Consider the following 16,129-nt stretch of genomic DNA (forward strand, 5'->3'; position numbering starts at 1 on the left):
CTACGACCCAGTGGCGGTTCCTCTTCCCGGTCATCGGAAGAAGCCCCGAGTCCACAACACTCCCAAACCAGGTCAGTGACAGTATACTCAGGCCACATGGACTCGGGGAATCGGAACACGGACTCGAGTGCCATTCAGAACCTGGCTTCTCGAGTGCAAAGTCAGGAAGCAGCGCAAGGCCAGGTGATGCAGTACCTCCAGCAGTTGTCCGGGCGTCTGGATCAGATTCAGGCGTCTCTGGCCTCAGTAATTCCGGCACCTGTTCCAGTAGTCGCACCAGTTGCCGTTGCCAGCAATGTTCAACCATCGGCCGGTGTCACTCCACGCCTTCAGTTGCCTACTCCGTCCCGCTATAATGGGAATCCCAAAAATTGTCGTGGTTTCTTGAACCAATGCGAGGTACATTTCGAGCTACTTGCACACAACTTTCCTACAGACCGGTCCAAGGTAGCATATATTATTTCTCTGTTGGAAGGTTCTGCTTTGGATTGGGTGTCTCCATTATGGGAACGATCTGATCCCATGGTTTCCAACTACACCAACTTCATCTCGTCCTTTCGAAGGATTTTCGACGAGCCCGGCAGAATGACCACTGCTTCTTCCGATTTGCTCCGTGTTCGGCAGGGCGCCCGTTCCGTGGGCCAGTACGTGGTTCATTTCCAGACCATTGCTTCCGAACTACGCTGGAATAATGACGCCCTGAGAGCTGCCTTCTGGAACGGTCTTTCCGACCGGCTGAAAGATGAGCTGGTTACTAGAGATCTGCCGGATCCATTAGAAGATTTGATTTCCCTTTGCGTCAAGGTGGATCTTCGGATGCAGGAGCGTGGAAGAGAACGTAGCCGTTCGGATCGTTCCAGGTTCCGGAATCCTACTCCTAGGCCGGTGGCCTCACCCAGCTCAGATGAGCCCATGCAAATTAACCGCTCCCGACTGTCTCCGGAAGAACGACAGCGTCGTCGTGAGGGTAAACTCTGCCTTTACTGTGGAGCCGCAGATCATTTTCTTAAATCTTGTAAAGCCCGTCCGGGAAACGGGCAGGCCTAGCTTGTTCCGGAGGAGTCAAGCTGGGAGTTACGACAAAAGCTTCTCCAACTTCGGACTGCTTGCTTCCAGTAACTCTAGTCTCCAATTCAGTCTCCAGGTCTTGTGAAGCCCTATTGGATTCCGGAGCTGCAGGGAACTTCGTTTCTTCTTTCTGTGCCCAAAGTTTGGGTTTAAAGTTACGGCCTATTGAGCGGCCAATTTCACTGACGGCTATCAACGGGACTAGAATTTCCAAAGGTCTTATAATGTGGCGCACGGGGCCAGTTAAGCTGCAGGTCGGGGCTCTACATCAGGAAGATTTGGAACTCTTGGTAATCCCAGAAATGCCTCATGATCTGGTTCTGGGAATGCCTTGGCTGAAAAGTCATAATCCCCACATCGACTGGAAGTCGTCACAAATTCTGTCCTGGAGTCCCTTTTGTCACACTAATTGTCTTACTCCTGTTTGTCCGCTCCGTGTTACCTCCAAAACGGATGAAGAGCACATTCCGGAGGCATATCAAGGGTACAAGGACGTATTTTCGGAACAAGCTGCTGACCTGTTACCACCTCACAGGCCTTGGGACTGCCCTATTGACCTTGTCCCAGGGAAGACGCCACCTCGTGGTCGCACATATCCTCTGTCTCTTCCCGAGACTCAAGCCATGTCGGAGTATATTAAGTCCAATATGCTCAAGGGATTCATTCGCCCCTCTTCCTCCCCTGCCGGTGCAGGCTTCTTTTTCGTGAAGAAAAAGGACGGGGGGTTGAGACCATGCATCGACTACCGCGGCCTAAACGACATTACTATTAAGAATAAATACCCCTTGCCTCTAATCACAGAGTTATTTGATAGGGTTCGTGGTGCCCGCATTTTTTCAAAACTCGACTTGAGAGGAGCTTACAATCTTATACGCATCCGAGAGGGGGATGAATGGAAGACTGCCTTTAATACCCGAGATGGGCATTACGAATACTTGGTGATGCCGTTTGGTCTTAGTAATGCTCCCGCGGTTTTCCAGGGGTTCGTCAACGAAATCTTTCGTGATATGCTGTATCAGAGCGTTGTGGTATATCTGGACGACATACTGATTTTTTCCAAGAATCTTGTCGAACACAGGACTCAAGTCAAAGAGGTGCTACACCGTTTACGAGAGAATCATCTCTACGCCAAGCTTTCCAAATGTACCTTTGAAGTAACATCTATTCCGTTCCTCGGTTATGTCATCTCGGGGACGGAGCTTCGCATGGATCCGGAAAAGTTGTCGGCCATTCGTGACTGGACTCAGCCTCTTTCCCTGAAAGCAATACAAAGGTTCCTGGGCTTTGCGAACTACTACAGGAAATTCATTAAGGGTTTCTCCACCATTGTTGCGCCCATTACTGCCCTGACGAGGAAGGGTTCTAATCCTAGTTTGTGGCCTCCGGAAGCCATTGTAGCTTTTTCTCGCTTAAAGTTAGCTTTCATGACGGCTCCAGTTCTCCAACAACCAAATTTCGAGGAACCCTTCTTCTTAGAAGTTGATGCATCTTCAGTCGGGGTTGGGGCTGTTCTCTCCCAGTATTCCTCTGATAAAAAATTACATCCGTGTGGCTTCCATTCTCGTAAATTCTCTCCAGCCGAACGAAATTACACTATTGGAGACCAGGAACTCTTGGCAATCAAATCTGCCTTGGAAGAATGGAGATATCTTCTAGAAGGAGCTAAACATGTGTTTACCATCTACACGGATCACAAGAATTTGCTGTACATCAAATCCGCACAATGCTTGAATCCTCGCCAGGCGAGATGGGCACTTTTCTTTTCCCGATTCTCGTTCATTATCAAGTACCGGGCCGGGACTCTCAATATTAAAGCAGATGCGCTTTCTCGTTCACAAGTTCCCACAGACGAGGATGAACCTCCGGAGCGGGGATTAATTCTGAATCCAGTTTCTGTCTCTGCTGCTTTAACTACTCCAGCTCCTCCTCCTGGAAGAATGTCCGTGCCAGCTAGATTCCGCCCAGGAATACTACTGTGGGCCCATAACTCCAAGTTTTCCGGTCATCCCGGCGCTCAGAAGATGTACAAGTTTCTGCAAAGGTCTTACTGGTGGAACACCATGAGGAAGGATGTACAAGATTGCGTTAATTCGTGTCCCCAATGTACACAACATAAATCTCCTCGTCTGCCTCCTGCAGGGTTACTTCGTCCTCTGCCTATCCCTGTGAGACCCTGGACTCACATTTCCATGGACTTCATCACTGACTTGCCCTGTTCCAAGGGTTGCAACACCGTTTGGGTTATCGTTGACCGTTTTTCGAAGATGGCACACTTTGTGCCCTTGACTGGTCTCCCGACAGCACCGAAACTGGCTCTATTGTTTATCCGAGAACATTTTCGTTTGCATGGGTTGCCACAAGAGATTGTTTCTGACCGTGGAGTACAGTTCACCGCCAGGTTTTGGAAAGCCCTTTGTTCAACTCTACACATTAAACTTAAGTTTTCGTCTGCTTATCATCCCCAAACTAATGGGCAAACGGAACGAGTCAATCAAGATCTAGAGACTTTCTTCGTTTGTATCTCTCTCCTTCACAGGACAACTGGGTGGAGTTGTTGCCTTGGGCGGAGTTTGCCCATAACCATTTGTTTCATTCTTCCACTGGGGAATCACCATTTTTCGTCAACTACGGGTTCCATCCCCGTGTTCCGGAATTTCCAAGCCTTCCGATAATAGAGGTTCCTGCTGTAGTGTCCACTCTACGACACTTTGGACAAATTTGGAGAAAGGTTCATGCTAATCTTAAGCAGGTTTCTGTTCGGTACAAGTTCTTCGCAGATAAGAAACGACAAGCCGCACCTCAATATAAAGTTGGGGACAGGGTATGGCTGTCCACACGGAATCTCCGGTTGAAGGTGCCCACCATGAAATTCGCTCCAAGGTTCATCGGTCCTTACCCTGTGCTACAAGTCTTAAATCCTGTGGTCTGTAAACTGGGTTTGCCTGCCCATCTTCGAATACCTAACGCCTTTCATGTTTCTCTACTCCGTCCCCTCATTCTGAATCGGTTCCACTCAGCACTCCCTAGGCCAACGTCCGTAGCGGCAGAAGCTGGAGCGGAGTTTGAAATCAAAACTATTCTTGACTCTCGTTATCTTCATAAAAAATTACAGTACTTGGTGGACTGGAAGGGTTATGGTCCTGAGGAGAGAAGTTGGATTGGGGCTACTGAAGTAACGGCTCCTCGTCTGATTCGGATCTTCCACTCCAGACATCCGACTAAGCCCGGGAAGTGTCCAGGGGCCACTCCTGGAGGAGGGGGTACTGTCACGAACCTCGGGCAGCGGCGACCGCGCTTGTCCCTGCGGGTGGCCTGGTCTGCCCGGCGCCTCTCTTCCCCTGACGGTCTCCGGCTTCAGCGGCGGGTCGGCGCTGCTCTCCGGCGGCTTCCCGGAAGCAAGGACGCCGCCATCACAAGCGAGGGCAAGGAGGCGGAGCAGGTCTGACGTCACCTGCCTGCTCCGCCAATCAGGCTAGGGCGGGGAATTTAAAATCAGATACCAGGCAGAGATCCGGTGCCTGAGTATCTTCGTTTCTCCTGTGGAAGCTGTGATTCCAGAGCTCCCTCGTCCCTGCAAGCATCCTGTGCTTCCAAGCATCCTGTGCCTCCAAGCATCCTGAGCCTCCAAGCACCTCCGTGCCTCCAATTATCTCCGTGCCTCCAATTACCTCCGTGCCTCCAATTATCTCCGTGCCTCCAATTATCTCCGTGCCTCCAATTATCTCCGTGCCTCCAAGCACCTCGTGCCTCCAAGCACCTCTGTGCCTCCAAGCACCTCTGTGCCTCCAAGCACCTCCGTGCCTCCAAGCACCTCCGTGCCTCCAAGCACCTCCGTGCCTCCAAGCACCTCCGTGCCTCCAGGTACCTCCAAGCACCTCGTGCCTCCAAGCGCCTCATCCCTCCAAACACCTCGGTGTCTCCAAACACCTCCGTGCCTCCAAGCACCTCCGTGCCTCCAAGCACCTCCGTGCCTCCAAGCACCTCCGTGCCTCCAGTTACCTCCAAGCACCTCGTGCCTCCAAGCACCTCGTGCCTCCAAGCACCTCGTGCCTCCAAGCACCTCATCCCTCCAAACACCTCGGTGTCTCCAAACACCTCCGTGCCTCTAAGTACCTCCGTGCCTCCAAGCACCTCCGTGCCTCCAAGCACCTCCGTGCCTCCAAGCACCTCAGTGCCTCCAGTTACCTCCGTGTCTCCAAGCACCTCGTGCCTCCAAGCACCTCATCCCTCCAAACACCTCGGTGTCTCCAAACACCTCCGTGCCCCCAAGCACCTCCGTGCCTCCAAGCACCTCCGTGCCTCCAAGGGCCTCCCTGCACTCCCTGTACTCCCAGCACCTCAGTGCCTCCAATACCACAGTGTCTCCAATATCTCAGTACCCCAGCCTTCAGTATTTCTACAAGTCTTGTCTTACAGGAGACCTTCAAGAATTCCTCTGGGCCTCCCGCCTGCCGTCTTAGTCCTGCATGAGGAAGACCTACATCCGGCCATCTCTACTACGACCCAGTGGCGGTTCCTCTTCCCGGTCATCGGAAGAAGCCCCGAGTCCACAACACTCCCAAACCAGGTCAGTGACACTGGGTTAACCTCTCAGGATCTGGTTCAGGATGGTTTGTGTGCAAATTGTTTTAGCTTTCACCAGAGTCTCTTGAAAAATACAAGGCAGATTCAGGTGCAGGTTGATCACCCTTGGGCTATGTTTGCACAAACATTATCCAGTATAGCTGAGCGGATAATTCCAACTCCTGTACCAGGGATAGATTACATGATTAACCCTTACATGCAGCTTCCCACCTGCGGTTTCTCACTTCCAGCAGCAGCCTCTCAAAAGAAACAGGCTGATAAGCCAGTGGTAAATTAATCTTCATCCTCACAGGCTACAAATGTTTCAGATGCGGATTCATCGGAGGATGAAAGCTCAATAAACTCTGGTTCAGCATACGAAGAGGAGGAGGAAGGTCTCAGCTCAGTGGATATAGCTGAGTTAATTAAGGCAATGAAAGCCATTCTTTCCTTAGAGGAATCAGCAGAGCATGTGTTAAAAACCAAGGCACATGTGTTTAAACATCCCAAAACAGTTAAGACTGAGTTTCCTGGGTCAGATCAGCTGACAGAAGTCATGGAAAAGGCTTGGGCTACACCCAGTAAGAAGTTTAGAATTCCTAGGAAATGGAATTCCAATTATCCTCTTCCAGCTGGGGATTGTTTAAAAAGGGAGGTGGCTCCCAAAGTAGATACACGTGATTAGATTAGTGCAAAAATCTATATTACCTTTGCCTTGAACATCATTAAATGATGTCACGGATAGGAGAGTGGATGGTTTTTTAAAAACATTTTTTCCCTGTCTGGGGCAGTCATAAGACCAGCCATGGCTTCAGCTTGGATGGCAAAGGCAGTGGCTGCCTGGGCTGATGCATTGGAAGGGGATTTTTCAATGGCATCTAGAGAGCAAAAATCCCATGTAGCACATATGAAACAGGCTGCGATGTTCCTGGAAGAAGTACCATTGGATATGGGTACAATTGCCTCCAGGGCATCAGCTTCAACAGTAGCTGCTCACAGAGCAGTTTGGCTACATACGTGTAAAGCTGATTCAGAATCTAAGAAGGTTTTGGAATCTTTGCCTTTTTCTGGAGATATTCTTTTTGGTAAAGAATTTACAGCTATTTTGGAGTCAGAAGCAGACTCCAAGAAGGTAAAGTTTCCTTCCACATACTGTACCAATTCAAACCTAAAGTTCCAGCTTTTCGACCCTTTCGGTCTCAAGGAAAAGCTAAAGGAAAAAGTGATGGCAAGTAGCCCCAATACAACACTAAAAAGCATTGGGCTACCAGAGGACCGGTTGGTAAAACAGAAAATAAGCCATCAGACTGATGGTGTGGGCCTCCACCTGGGGGACTTCTTCAGTTTGCACTGATCTGGCAGCAGTCTACCACAGATGCCTGGGTGCAGGAAGTGGTATCTCTAGGTTATGCGTTTGCCTTCAAGAAGCACCCTCCTCGAAGGTTTTTTTGTACCAGCCCGTCTCGGGTGGAGACGAAGGCCAGGGCTTTGCAAGAGGCAGTTCAGAAATTGCTTCAGTCAGGAGTAATCATTCCAGTTCCTCCTGCACAATGAGGACAGGGTTTTTACTCCAACCTGTTTCTAGTTCAGAAGCCAAATGCGTCATTCCGGCCCATTCTCAATCTCAAAGTGCTGAACAAATACATTTGGGTACCTCGGTTTCATATGGAGACTTTACGTTCCATCATTTTGGCCATGGAGCCAGGGGATTATATGGTATCCCTGGATAACCAGGATGCTTACCTACATGTTCCTATAGCTCGGTCCTATCAATGCTATCTCAGGTTCACTATCCTCCAACAGCATTTTCAGTTCCAGGCCCTACCTTTTAGGTAAGCCACAGCCCCCAGAGTATTTACCAAAATTATGGTGGTAATGGCAGCTTATCTCCGCCAGCAGGGGATAAGAATTTTTCCATACCTTGACGATCTTTTAATCCTGGCACAGTCGCAGGAATTGCTCCTGTGTCATCTGCAACAGACAATAACGTGTCTGCAGAAGCACGGGTGGCTCATAAATTGGGCAAAATCGTCTCTGGTTCCGTCACAGCGGATCACTCACTTGGGGGCTGTACTGGATTCAGGCCTTCAGAGAGTAATTTTACCTCTGAACAAGATATCCCAAGTTCAGTCAAGGATTCAGAAGTTGCTACACAGTCAAAAGGTATCCATTCACACAGCAATGCGCGTGATGGGATTGATGGTGTCAACATTCGACATGGTGGCGTATGCACAGTTCCACTTGAGGCCTCTGCAGCATCTGATCCTTGCCAAATGGAATGGGTTGCATCAGATAATAAAAACGCAGAGTATGGTCCTTACTAGAGATGAGCGCCGGAAATTTTTCGGGTTTTGTGTTTTGGTTTTGGGTTCGGTTCCGCGGCCGTGTTTTGGGTTCGAACGCGTTTTGGCAAAACCTCACCGAATTTTTTTTGTCGGATTCGGGTGTGTTTTGGATTCGGGTGTTTTTTTTAAAAAACACTAGAAAACAGCTTAAATCATAGAATTTGGGGGTCATTTTGATCCCAAAGTATTATTAACCTCAAAAACCATAATTTACACTCATTTTCAGTCTATTCTGAATACCTCACACCTCACAATATTATTTTTAGTCCTAAAATTTGCACCTAGGTCGCTGGATGACTAAGCTGGGCGACCCTAGTGGCCGACACAAACACCGGGCCCATCTAGGAGTGGCACTGCAGTGTCACGCAGGATGGCCCTTCCAAAAAACCCTCCCCAAACAGCACATGACGCAAAGAAAAAAAGAGGCGCAATGAGGTAGCTGTGTGAGTAAGATAAGCGACCCTAGTGGCCGACACAAACACCGGGCCCATCTAGGAGTGGCACTGCAGTGTCACGCAGGATGTCCCTTCCAAAAAACCCTCCCCAAACAGCACATGACGCAAAGAAAAAAAGAGGCGCAATGAGGTAGCTGTGTGAGTAAGATAAGCGACCCTAGTGGCCGACACAAACACCTGGCCCATCTAGGAGTGGCACTGCAGTGTCACGCAGGATGGCCCTTCCAAAAAACCCTCCCCAAACAGCACATGACGCAAAGAAAAAAAGAGGCGCAATGAGGTAGCTGTGTGAGTAAGATAAGCGACCCTAGTGGCCGACACAAACACCGGGCCCATCTAGGAGTGGCACTGCAGTGTCACGCAGGATGTCCCTTCCAAAAAACCCTCCCCAAACAGCACATGACGCAAAGAAAAAAGAGGCGCAATGAGGTAGCTGTGTGAGTAAGATAAGCGACCCTAGTGGCCGACACAAACACCGGGCCCATCTAGGAGTGGCACTGCAGTGTCACGCAGGATGTCCCTTCCAAAAAACCCTCCCCAAACAGCACATGACGCAAAGAAAAAAAGAGGCGCAATGAGGTAGCTGTGTGAGTAAGATAAGCGACCCTAGTGGCCGACACAAACACCGGGCCCATCTAGGAGTGGCACTGCAGTGTCACGCAGAATGGCCCTTCCAAAAAACCCTCCCCAAACAGCACATGACGCAAAGAAAAATTAAAGAAAAAAGAGGTGCAAGATGGAATTGTCCTTGGGCCCTCCCACCCACCCTTATGTTGTATAAACAGGACATGCACACTTTAACCAACCCATCATTTCAGTGACAGGGTCTGCCACACGACTGTGACTGATATGACGGGTTGGTTTGGACCCCCACCAAAAAAGAAGCAATTAATCTCTCCTTGCACAAACTGGCTCTACAGAGGCAAGATGTCCACCTCATCATCATCCTCCGATATATCACCGTGTACATCCCCCTCCTCACAGATTATCAATTCGTCCCCACTGGAATCCACCATCTCAGCTCCCTGTGTACTTTGTGGAGGCAATTGCTGCTGGTCAATGTCTCCGCGGAGGAATTGATTATAATTCATTTTAATGAACATCATCTTCTCCACATTTTCTGGATGTAACCTCGTACGCCGATTGCTGACAAGGTGAGCGGCGGCACTAAACACTCTTTCGGAGTACACACTTGTGGGAGGGCAACTTAGGTAGAATAAAGCCAGTTTGTGCAAGGGCCTCCAAATTGCCTCTTTTTCCTGCCAGTATAAGTACGGACTGTGTGACGTGCCTACTTGGATGCGGTCACTCATATAATCCTCCACCATTCTTTCAATGTTGAGAGAATCATATGCAGTGACAGTAGACGACATGTCCGTAATCGTTGTCAGGTCCTTCAGTCCGGACCAGATGTCAGCATCAGCAGTCGCTCCAGACTGCCCTGCATCACCGCCAGCGGGTGGGCTCGGAATTCTGAGCCTTTTCCTCGCACCCCCAGTTGCGGGAGAATGTGAAGGAGGAGATGTTGACAGGTCGCGTTCCGCTTGACTTGACAATTTTCTCACCAGCAGGTCTTTCAACCCCAGCAGACTTGTGTCTGCCGGAAAGAGAGATCCAAGGTAGGCTTTAAATCTAGGATCGGGCACGGTGGCCAAAATGTAGTGCTCTGATTTCAACAGATTGACCACCCGTGAATCCTTGTTAAGCGAATTAAGGGCTCCATCCACAAGTCCCACATGCCTAGCGGAATCGCTCCGTGTTAGCTCCTCCTTCAATGTCTCCAGCTTCTTCTGCAAAAGCCTGATGAGGGGAATGACCTGACTCAGGCTGGCAGTGTCTGAACTGACTTCACGTGTGGCAAGTTCAAAGGGCATCAGAACCTTGCACAACGTTGAAATCATTCTCCACTGCGCTTGAGACAGGTGCATTCCACCTCCTATATCGTGCTCAATTGTATAGGCTTGAATGGCCTTTTGCTGCTCCTCCAACCTCTGAAGCATATAGAGGGTTGAATTCCACCTCGTTACCACTTCTTGCTTCAGATGATGGCAGGGCAGGTTCAGTAGTTTTTGGTGGTGCTCCAGTCTTCTGTACGTGGTGCCTGTACGCCGAAAGTGTCCCGCAATTCTTCTGGCCACCGACAGCATCTCTTGCACGCCCCTGTCGTTTTTTAAAAAATTCTGCACCACCAAATTCAAGGTATGTGCAAAACATGGGACGTGCTGGAATTTGCCCATTTCTCCTTCATCCACTAGGGGCCACTGGAGTGTAGTTACAATGGGGAGATAGTAGGTGGTATTGGTAGCTGGCACTTTAAAAATTCTCACACTGTGGCTAGCTCCTCCCCTACTATCTCCCCTCCAAGCCAGTCTTAGTTAAGTGCCCGAGGTAGCTGGTTCACTTGGGTTTAGCTGAAGAATTTTCTTCTTTTTTCTTTATTATTTTATTTTTCTTACACACACTCACAGACTGGCAGCTCTGCCACTGCCAGTCTGCACCGTGGGAGCTGCCGGCGGGGTCCCATCGCAGCTGCGTGCGGCTAGGGATGGGCCCCGGCTGAGGGAGACACTGAGCTCTCCTGAGTTGGCGGACACCGCTGCGTGCGGCGCGTGTCGCGGCCACTCCATCCAGCAGAAGATTCCGGCAGCATGGCAGCGGTGAGTATCAAAAATGGTCGGACACCGCTGCGTGCGGCTTGTGTCGGGACCACCCCACCACAGAAGATTCCGGCTGGACGCCGCTGCGTGCGGCGTGTGTCGGGGCCGATCCACCAAGAACACAGTGGTGAGTGAAGTATACTTTATTTGTGGTGGCTATGTATGTTTTTAGAGCAATCTGTTTATTGTTGTACAACCCACTCCAGAAGGGCTCTCTGGGGCTGTAATGTACTTTATTGTATCCTTACCTGTCCTCCTCATGGAGAAACAGACAGGATGATTGGGGGAGGCTGAGTATGTGTTTATACAACCCTGACTGAAAAACGGGTGTGTGTCATTCTGATAACCCTCTGCTCCCCCAGCTCCCCGCACCCCCCGCACCCACTCAGCGCGACTCACAGAGCCGGCACAGGGATCCCGCTCGAGCGCAAAGCAATGTTTAAATTTGGCGCCTTGTACGGAGGGGGCGGAGCTAAGTCCCGCTCTGTAGAGCGAGCTCAGCGCTCCCTGCTCCCAGGCGGCGACTCGCGCTCTGTTCAGCGCAACACTCCCCGGCGGCGGCTAGCAGATACAGGGCTCTACTAGCGCTGTATAGCGGGCTCAGCGCTCAGCGCTCCCCGGCGGTGACTCGCAGGCCCAGCGGAGGGTACAGCTCGCTTCCCGCTTAGTTTTGCAATAAGGCGCCATAGCCGGGGGGCGGAGCTAACTCCTGCTCTGTACAGCGGGCTCAGCATTCTCCGCTCCCCGGCCACTGTTATAGTGTAATAGGCATTTATGTGAGTTTAATGCACATGGTGCTGAGGAGAATGTGATATAGTCAGAGTGGCTCAGCACTAATCCAGTTATCCACTATATAGATTTTATCGCATAGCCCAGAGGAGTTTCACTCTGGCGGCCATTTCCTCCCTGCACAGACCTGGCTTCATATTTGCAGTGTCTCCTATAGCCCAGTGGGCTAATCTTGCATACTCAGAGACAAATACAAATAAAGTCCCAGGTATATTAACAGTTAACCCGCTTTACTCAGCGGGCTCCCAGGTCTCCCCGTCGCTAGGCAACAGCTCTGGGATTTGTAACTTTTCGATACTTCAGGCTGCTGAAATATAGATACATTCCTCCTGCAGTAGAGTCCTCTACCCAGCATTTTCCTACTTGCAAATCAGGGAACCTGCTCTATTACAGTAGCTGGGACTCAGCTCAATAATAATTAAAAGGATCCACTGTGCAGTATTTATTTACCTACGGTGTGTGTGTATATATACATATATAGTTATGTTTGTGCATGTATATATATAGATATATATATTTAAGTGCGTGTAGGTATGTATATAGATAAATCCATAAAATACCAGATATAGGGGATAAAAGCCTACGGCCACACCACCCTGAACACGCCCGATCTCGTCTGATCTCGGAAACTAAGCAGGGTCAGGCCCGGTTAGTACTTGGATGGGAGACCGCCTGGGAATACCAGGTGCTGTAGGCTACTTCCGCAATGTTTTCTAATAACAACATCTTGCACATAACATTTTCCCCCATCTTTCTCACAGGCTGGTCACCATTTTGAAAAGCCAGCGGAACCTCAGAGAAACATCTGGTGCACCTTAATTAGCGGTACACTAAATACAGGGCGGGGTGTTGCCTTCCCTTTATTATTCCTTGTTGTCACTAGTTACTAATGCTATTTGTAATTGTGGAATGCGTGTAAGGCATCAGACAAATAGCGCTGCGGCTCAGTACGCTAGTAGCGGGTATCTGAACAGGGGTTTGAATCCAAACAAAACTTTAAGGAGAACTCCTATAGCCTAGGGCTAAGACTCCTGTCCCACAGCGCAGCGTTGCTGGTTCAGGTCTCCGCTGCTCCAGAAAGTTTATTTTAATCGTATCGGTCACTACACATTATAGTGCAGACCTTACGTAGGGCTCTGTTTATTTAACCCACCTTTTCTCCTTTCGTTTGTCTCTCCTGGGATAGTCGAAGAATTCCCTCTTAGGTGTGAAGTATGCGGCGGAGCCATCTGCTTCGCCCTCCACGCACCTGCACACCCCTGTTTGATCAATGATGCAGGTAATGTCACTATTAACCAGACAATAGCTCATCAGGTAAGCCCTTGGACTTTGGTTTCCAAGGTCACAGGATCAAATCACAGCGGGACCAAACACACCTTTCCAAAAAGAAACTTTGCTAACATTCCATGCATTACTGATGTCTGTTTTCTGTGGATCTGAACCAGTGTCTCAGAATATACAGGTACATAATACAGCAGTTCATCTGATACTGCAGGTAAAGGAGGAGGACACGTCAAGTCCATCAGGGTTCCACGCCATTGACGAAAATGACAGCGACTGGTTCAGTTTCGGATGAGCTGGGCAGGCTCCGGTAGGCGGCCGACAGACACCCGAATACACAATATCAGGTATCAAACAGGGTTTGTTTTCCTATCTTTTCCCCGCAGATGGCAGGAGATGGTATCAGAACCTCTCTAGGGTATACACCTCGGTGTATCGCCGGTCCATCAAGCCGCCGTTTTCCTGAGGCAACCTTGCTCAGGGATCCATCGACATATGCGGCAGCATGGTTCTACCGTATCCGGAGCAGGTAGGTTGGGGAACAATTGTCCTCTAGGTTACAGGATGCTTCGCATCAGGATCAATTGATACTTTGATACAGGTCAGAATCACGATTCTGCTTTATGTTCCTTGGAGGTCTCCATGTCTACAGACTCGGACCCTGCATCTTCGCTTGGGCTGTCTTAACCCGACGACCTCTGGGGCTGCGACAGTGACAAGTAAACATGAAATCCTACGGGGCAGATGGTTCTGGGGAAGGAACTTTCTGCAGGATTTCTTGAACCAATGGAGGTAGGTCCACTTTGATTTCTCCTACTACTGCCCCAGCTCCAAGACAGACCTTTACTGGTCTTCCCTTTAGATTGTTTCGTGCCCTTTCAGGTTTTTGACTCCACACGGGTGATATCTTCGTCGCCAGGGGTTCTCAGGGTAAAAAGGCTGAAGCAGAGGTTCAACATCCTCAGTCCAGTCTGATTTTATGTCATCCTATACACCCATTACACCTGCAGGGTCCCAGGGTAGGCGCAGGTCGATGGGAGAAGGCTTGGGCGGTTACAACCGTCTCAGGAGTCCCTCGGCATGGGTCGGCTGATTTACGATGACAAGAGAGTCATACTGCAGGCTGCGCTCCATAGGTTTCTAACCGCAAAGGGTGTTGATCCCTGTTTTACACATATCATTTGAATTAGGACAGTTCTCAGGCCTTTGTTTTCTTTTCACGTTCCGAAGCCAAGTGGCTCGGACAGGCCTATTCTGGCCTTACAATCCTTTTAGTCTGTGATTGCTAGTTTAAACAAGAAAGGGAGTTTTACGTGTCCCTTGTCTTCAGAGATGCCTGTTTACTGATTTCCGTTGGACAGGCTTTTCTCAGATTCCCCCTTAACAGGATTCTCATTTTCACTGTAGGTCCTTTACTCTTCTCTCTTCCGCTCCCACAGAGTTTAGGAAGATAACAGAATAACTCTTTTTCAAGGGCAGTGGGTGACGTTGGTTCCCTAATGGGACAATTTACTGCTACTATCCCACTCTGTACATTAGGTGGCTTCTGAATATCCGGAGGATCCACGAGCTTCTGATTCGACACAGATCCAATTTATGCTCCGCATAGACGTTTCTCAACACGGTCCGTCAGAGGTTTTTTCATTCCTCGGCACCAGAGACTCTATTTCTTCAGTCAAGTTGCGACGTAATGAGTGGTCGCCTCCATTCCTCTCGGAACGGGGGACAACAATCTTGTTTCCAGATCAAGCCACCAGGTCAGACTCCTGGGTGAGGGAACATGCCCCGGAGTTTTGTCAGCTGGTCCGCTGTGGGCGGAGATTTCGGATCGACCTCAGGGCGTTCTGACTGACTCTTTAACCCTTTATTACTCTCGGACGGCAGTAGCCGTGGAGGCCCTCAGGGCTCCGGGGAGTTTTCTGGTTATTCTATCCTGCCTCCTTTTCTATTTCTACTTCATGTTCAGTAACACAGGAGGGGATTATGCGTGCTAGTCCTCTCGGTGGCGCTGGTTGGGCCACGCATGACTTGAAGATACAGATACGCCTGTTGTCAGTAGAGGAGCCTTGGCTCCTACCTCGACGGGACTGTCTACTTCAACAGGCTCCTTTTTTTTCTCCTTGTTCAATTTTACACTGGTTTCGGTTACCCGTGTGACTGTTCACGAGACCTCAGAAGGGAGGAGTTCCCTAGTTCGGTTAGGCCTACTGGGCTCCGATTTCAGAAGTCTATTACCTCTTCTCGCTTTTGCCACTTTGGGAAAACTTTATGGAACATAATGAAGATAAAAGGGGGTTTTTCCCCCTTCTTCCAGTTACCATTCATCTTTGGTTTCTCTGGGAGGTTTTTTTGCTCCGCTGCGCTTCAAACCACACTGACCGGAATTTTAGGTCTCTGCCTTTTTCGCTTTTCTTCCAAATGAGATTAGCCTAGCGGCCGTAAGTTCGGCCTCTTGTTCAGGGAGTACTCTATTGGCAACTCCCCGGGCTCGGCTTCGGCCTCAGCGGTCGTTTCTTCCAGAGGGGAGGTCCATTTTTCATATAAATCTGACACTAGTGGTTTTCAATCCTCTCTGAATGTTGTCAGGGCTCGTCAACTCTCTCTACAGAGGTCTCAGGCTATTCGATGAAGTGTTTTTTCTTCTTTGCTCTGGACGATGCTCCCGTACTAAATAGCCGGGGCCCCAGCATATGCTGGACAGTTGGATACATCTGATCATCAGACAGTCTTCTGGGCGGTTACTAGGGAACCTCCGTTTTCCAATTCAGCGCGCTTTACGCGCATTGTAAGACCTTCGTGGGCAGCCGCCCGCGGGGTCTCCATGAATATTTTGTCGGGCGGCTACTTGGTCAAACCGACATTCGTTTTGTCAAATTCTACAAGTTTGACACTTTTACGGCCTCTGCATCACTGTTTGGCCGAGCAGTTTTTACAGGACTCTCAGCGCTTTCCCACCCGTTTTTTGGGAGCT

At 49.7% G+C, this 16,129-nt stretch overlaps 1 protein-coding gene and 1 non-coding gene across 10 annotated transcripts in view; both read left to right on the forward strand.

Moving 5' to 3' along the window:
* The window catches only part of SHANK2 (SH3 and multiple ankyrin repeat domains 2), a 998,986-nt gene that overhangs the window by 225,129 nt on the left and 757,728 nt on the right, over positions 1-16,129 (forward strand). The window lies entirely within an intron of this gene.
* On the forward strand, positions 12,456-12,574 carry LOC134970415 (5S ribosomal RNA). Its single transcript, XR_010189773.1, has one exon. It is a non-coding gene; the product is annotated as a 5S ribosomal RNA (ribosomal RNA).

Source organism: Pseudophryne corroboree, chromosome 11, assembly GCF_028390025.1.
Source record: "Pseudophryne corroboree isolate aPseCor3 chromosome 11, aPseCor3.hap2, whole genome shotgun sequence".
Lineage (NCBI taxonomy): Eukaryota > Metazoa > Chordata > Amphibia > Anura > Myobatrachidae > Pseudophryne > Pseudophryne corroboree.